We start from the raw sequence: 6,459 nt of genomic DNA, 5'->3' as shown, positions 1-6,459 counted from the left end.
CACCCGCCCCTCACCGGCGGCTCCGCCCGCCGGGGAGCCCCTGCCAGCTTCGGGGCGGTGGGTCCTGCGGGTCCTCAGGGCCGCGCTCGCCCGGCTTCCTGGTTCCGGGTCACCAGGCGACGTGCGTGCGGGCTCCGTCAGTTTCCTCAGGGGGACGAGGGCGCTGCGTGACGCCGGCTTCGCCGACAGGACTCCTCTCAAACCTCCTCAACAAGGCGAGGCTTTCCCACGCCTTAGTGAATTCGGATGGTTTCTAAGTTTCCCCTCACGAAGTAGTCATGAGCCATCTTTTCTAGAACTTTCCACAGCGCTGGGCCCATCTTTCGTGGGTCTCCCATCTCGGGCTCCTCTTCTGTTCTAACTCCACAAAAGTAATAGCCAGGGTTTTGCGGCACAATTGGCAGGGAAACCGGGTCGCGTCCCAGCGGCGGCAGCAGGCCCCGGGCTCCCTCTCCCGCCCGTGTGCCACCTGGACGGCCTCGGCCCGCGCCGCTGCAGGGCCCAGGAGCAGTCCGCTCTGCCTTCCTGTGGTGCCCGGCGTGCTCTCGGGGAGGCGCGCTGCACCCTCGAGTCTCCGACCGTGTGTGGCCCTCAGGCCAGGCCTCCAGGCCAGCTGCAAAGTCCGCACCCTTCTGACGAGAGACCGGCCGCCTGAGATCAGAGAGGCAGGCCCAGGCCTCCCTGAAGGCTGACTCCTAAAAGGGGCGTTCATTACTAGGAAATGAGGGTTTATTTTATTTTATTTATTTTTTTTTTTTTAAGATTTTATTTATTTTTTTGACAGAGAGAGACATAGCGAGAGCAGGAACACAAGCAGGGGGGAGTGGGAGAGGGAGAAGCAGGCTTCCGCAGAGCAGGGAGCCCGATGCGGGACTCGATCCCAGGACTCTGGGATCATGACCTGAGCCGAAGGCAGACGCTTAACGACTGAGCCACCCAGGCACCCGGAAATGAGGGTTTAAAGAACATCCCGCGCCTGCCCGCGCCCCTGTGGTCCACAGATGTACGATCAGTTTGGAAGGCTTCCTCAGACCCCGGCCTGCGGCGGTCGGCCCAGCGGCAGTCCCCGCCTTCACGTCAGCCCTCGTCTCTGATGGAGTGTGGACAGAACACGGCCGCTAGGCCGCAGCACCTGCGCCACGCTGTCAGGGCGGGCCCACGCCTTGCCGTCCTCGCCGTGAGCCCCTGCCCCCGATGGGGAGGGCGTCGCCTGCTGTCCTGTCGCCCGGTTACAACGGTGCGCAGCCACAGGGTGACCGCCTACTTGCCAGCAGAAGAGGCAGATCAGCCCCTGCCCAGCTGCACTGACTCAAGCACTTGAAGTATTAATGTACTTGCCGCTCCCCCCCCGCCTGTCTTGGGATTCAATTCCCTCCTAACCAGGTCCGTTCCAAGCTTTCCGAGGAGATGTAGCGCTCCCGGATCGGATGGGAGAGGAGAGAGAAACTGAAAGGCAACACTGCTCTCTTCCTCCTGGTAACGTTAGCCCGTAAGGTCTAATGTTGGGGCCAGTTGGAAAATGCCTCTTTTATCATCCTTAGAATTTTTCTAAACATTGGCTCTTTCAGGGTCGTAGCATTCCTAACACCTAACAGTCCACCCTCTTGTTCATCTTATGTCTTTGGCATATAGTAAACCCTCAACAAATGGATGACCAAGTAAGTTATGTGTCCATTCTTGACTGGCCAAAAGTTGGTGATTCATAAGTACTTTTGGAATAAATCAAGCCATCTTAGGAGTCTAAATTTTGGGGAAAACTTCTTAGAAAACACTCCTGACTCTATGGATACACAACAAAGAAGGACCCAGATTCTTAAAAACTGCAGCTGTTCCTGTGCAAGCTCTGCTTTCCCTCTGCACAACGGATGTGGCAAGTGGGCACATTTCCATAGAAGAGGCTAGAGAATATGTTCCCTCTGGCTCGCCCAAGGCTTCCCCAACTTACTTGACCTGGGAAGTGGCATCTGGGCACGCAGACAGCTTCCCTTGGGCAGCTCTTGCCTGGACCTGGATCTGGGCGGAGGGGTGCCCTTCAGGCCAAGTGATGGAGCCTCACTCAGTCACAATTGGAATCAAAGGGCAGAGAAGGGCCAGGGAAGCTATGAAATCCCAGAGATCTCAGCAAGTATTGCCTGTCTCTTCCTCACATTGGGCAGTTTTCAGAAGATGAACGGGTGAGGTGGAGGCCAGGAGACCCACTGGGAGGCTGCTGACCACATTGTGTATGTATCCACACCAACATCTTTCCCTCTGAAGCCACTTTGATTCGTTGTTTGCGCCTGATTTTCTCATCAGGACCACCAGCGGCTTGCACTGTGACCTTTACATGCTAGAAAACTTCCCTGTCACTTTCCCTTTTACAGACTCTGGTGCAGAATTCTAGGAGACAGAGCCAACTGTGTCCAGGCCTCCTCTTCCTTTCCAACCAAGGTTCTTGTCAGAATGCAGTATGAAAGAGAATGACTTACCACTTTTAACTCAGGTGTCCTACTAAGTGGAGGTCAACTTATCATACGTGCTGTTTAATGTAAGATACTAGCAAATGTCTAGATTGGTGTTGCCCAACCGAACTGTCTGCGACGATGGGATTGCTCTGCCGTCCAGTGTGGGAGCCACTCGCCACATAGCTACTGAGCACTTGAAATGGATCAAGGTGACCGGGGAATGTAATTTTAAGTTTTGTGTCATTTTAGTGAACTTAAATAGCTATGTGGTTATGGCTAATGCTATGGACAGTTTAAGAATATTGTTCTCTATCTTTTTTGCTTCTTTGGATCCGTATTAGAAATCATCCACATCTCTTGGGTCAGCACCCTAGTTTTTTACCTTGATGCACATTTAAAAAATAATTTCTCTGGTGTGTCAATTCCCCTACATGTGGGTTCTCTTAGAAACCTTAAATACACATTGTATAAAACCTTTCCAGTATGAAATATTCTGTCCCATAGGAACTTGCATTTCCAGACCACCTACTCCCCAGTGGTTTTCTTGGTTTCAGAATGCTCATGAAAATGGTCTGCAGGTTGATTTTTGGTTGAGAAGTAGCAGACATAAGGAAGCCACTGCCCTCAGTTCTTTGAAACCAAACAGCCCTTCTGTTATCATGCTTCATGGACATGGCTTTGCCAGCTTTTCATTCATTGTCCCAACACTTAAATGATGCTTAGATGCCCATATTTATACTTCCACTTCTGCAAAATTCTTTGGCCATACTTTGTTTCATCTGCTGATTGGGATGGAGGTCTGAGGTTGTCAGTCGTCTTTCCACCTGTTATTTTTTCCTGAAAATCACCTCCTTCATGTTTGTTGAACCACATCATCCCATGAAGGTGGTTTTCAAAGTTGGTCCCTGAACATATTACAAATGCAGATTCTCAGGCCCAACCCCAGGACCTACTGAACCAGATGTCCTGGGTGGGGTCAGGAATTACTCAACAATCCCTCCAGGTGACTCTGATATACATGCAAGTCCCAGAACCACATTAGGGATGGCAAAAACGGGGTCTTTAAATTCTATCATTCCTTACTCATTTATCTGAAGGGATTCCTCTGTAAATACTTTTCCCAATCAACTAGGTTATCCTGAATGGCAATTTGTGGATAAAAGGCAGGATAACCGTTTCATTATTTTCCTTTAATTGTCCACTTTCATTGTCAGTAGTTAGTGCCTTAGTTATTTCCAAGAGTGATTATGTTTTTGTTTGTTCAGTGTTGGCTGAGTTTTTAAACTACCATTATAAATTAACATACTGTTTTTAATAGTCAATCCACGCCTATGGCGGGGGGAGAGAGGAGTGTTAAGCAGACACCACAATCCAGGTGCTTAGGAAAATGTGTGTGTGTGTGTGTGTGTGTGTGTTTGTTTAAAGAACAAAGAAGACACCACAATCCAGGTGCTTAGAGCCCACTGCTATTGGGGCAAAGCTGGAAAATGTGTGTGTGTGTGTTTAAAGAACAAAGAAAAGGGGCGCCTGGGTGGCTCAGTTGGTTAAGTGTGGTTAAGCGTCTGCCTTGGGCTCAGGTCATGATCCCAGGGTCCTGGGATGGAGCTCCGCATCAGGCTCCCAGCTCAGCAGGGAGTCTGCTTCTCCCTCACCTTTTGCCTGCTGCTCCCCCTGCTCGTTTTCTCTGTCAAATAAATGAATAAAATATTAAAAAAAAAAAAACAAAAAAAACAAAGAAGGGGTGCCTGGGTGGCTCAGTTGTTTGCGTGTCTGCCTTGGCTCAGGTCACCATCTCAGGGTCCCTGGGTCGAGCCCCTGCTTGGCGGGGAGTCTGCTTCTCCCTCTCCCGCTCCTCATCTCTTTTTCTCAAATTAATAAAATCCTTTAAAAATAGTAAATAATAATAATAATAAAAGAAGAAAAAAATGTACACTTTACATTTCTATTCCAAATTTAGTATTGCAGGGTTACTTCTATTTCTTTCTCAGAAAACAATCTGTTTTAGCATTAACAGTTACTAGCTTTAACTAATTTAACACTACACAATTTCAAAGTATGAACACCAATATTCCTACTAACAGTAAGACTGCTGATGAAGCATAAGGTTTCTTAGTTGGTTCCATTTATCCTTAAAGTTCATGAAACTGTAAACTCAAAAGTTCTATGTTCTAATGCCACTTGAAATGACACTTTCCTCTTGGTGACAGTCACAGCTGGATTTGCAGTGGGGTTGCAGACACTCAATACTGTGTGGCTTGGAACTCCGCCAGCACTCACCAGACCTGTAGCTTCTTGCCCCAAGCACCTGCGACTCTGCCTGGGGTCTTTCTCTGGTGGTAGAAGTGTGGCAGGGAGCAGGGCCAGGAACCGACACTTGGATGCAGCCCTCAAGCCAGGAAACACACCCATCCCCTTGCTTGTGCAGCAATGTGAATGAACCACAAATCATGATGCTAAGAGAAACCGAATAAAAAGAGTACATGCTGTATGGTTCCATTTATATGTAGTTTTGGAGCACACAAGCTCATCTCTAATGACGGGAAGTAGATCAGTGGTTCCCTGTGCACTGTTGGGGATAAGGGGGGGGGGGATTACGAAGGAGCAAGAAGAAACCTGGGCTGGTGAATATGTTTATTAACTTCTGCCAATCATACCTCAAAAGAACTGTTAAAAATGCTAACCCCCACCAAGGAAAGAAAGAAAAAGAAAAGAAAAATGCTATACTAAGATAAAATTTCTCATTATATGATTGGCAAACATCCGAACATTTGCCATCATACTTTCTTTGCAAAGCTGTGGGAAATAGGGACTCTCCTCCATCACAGAGAATTTGGGAACATCTAAAAGAATGACATGTGCATTTACCCTTGGACCCAGCAATTCTTTTTTTTAAAGATTTTATTTATTTATTTGACAGAGAGAGACACAGCGAGAGAGGGAACACAAGCAGGGAGAGCGGGAGAGGGGGGAGAAGCATGCTTCCTGCTGAGCAGGGAGCCCGATGCGGGGCTCGATCCCAGGAACCTGGGATCATGACCTGAGCCGAAGGCAGATGCCCAACGACTGGGCCACCCAGGCACCCCTGGACCCAGCAATTCTTATTTTATTTGTTTATTTGACAGAGAGAGACACAGTGAGAGAGGGAACACAAGCAGGGGGAGTGGGAGAGGGAGAAGCAGGCTTCCTGCGGAGCAGGGAACCCAACGCGAGGCTCGATCCCAGGACCCTGGGACCATGACCTGAGCCAAAGGCAGACGCTTAACGACTGAGCCACCCAGGCGCCCCGGACCCAGCAATTCCACTTCTAGGACTTCACCTCAAAGAAAAGGACTTCACACACAAAGTTACTCATTGTGGCATCGGTAATACTGGAAAGAACACAAATGTCCACCACTGGAGGGTAAGGTACATTCATGCAACCAAAAGAACGAAGACTCACTGATGATAAGGAATGACCTCCAGATATGTAGACAAGGTGTACACAATAATGCAAATACAGATTTGCTTTCTTTTTCTCTTAAAACACTCACTAGGAAGATAACTAAAGTGGTTGCTATGGGGGAGAGAGGGGAGAGGATAGTTCCGAATACAATGGACTCTGAAAATATGTAAATGTCTTTACATATTTACCAGACAATCCCTAAAACTGAGAAACAGTAAAATCAATGACCCTAACTGTCGTGGACTGGATTCTATGGAAGCCAGCCCTGAGACAAGCACTACGTAGGAAAGGGACCCCGAGCAGCACTGAAAGCAAGCAGGGAAGGAAGAAACCCATTTACACCTCATCTGTTTTCTTTAATATCTGGCTATTTAAATACTTCAGGACACATGTTCACATATTAAACCATTTACTTACTGAGAACAACAAGGAAATGTTTGTTTTCTTCATATGCTGTCAACGCCAAAGTTCATTTTTACTTAATATATATGACAAAATTTCTGGATTTCGATGTTTTAGGTCAACGAACACGCCTCAAATCAAACACTATAAGCTCTTCAATGGACTTGGAAA

This window comes from Phoca vitulina, unplaced genomic scaffold (assembly GCF_004348235.1).
Source record: "Phoca vitulina isolate PV1807 unplaced genomic scaffold, GSC_HSeal_1.0 scaffold17, whole genome shotgun sequence".
In the NCBI taxonomy this organism is placed as follows: domain Eukaryota; kingdom Metazoa; phylum Chordata; class Mammalia; order Carnivora; family Phocidae; genus Phoca; species Phoca vitulina.
Note: the sequence above shows the minus strand (reverse complement) of the source record.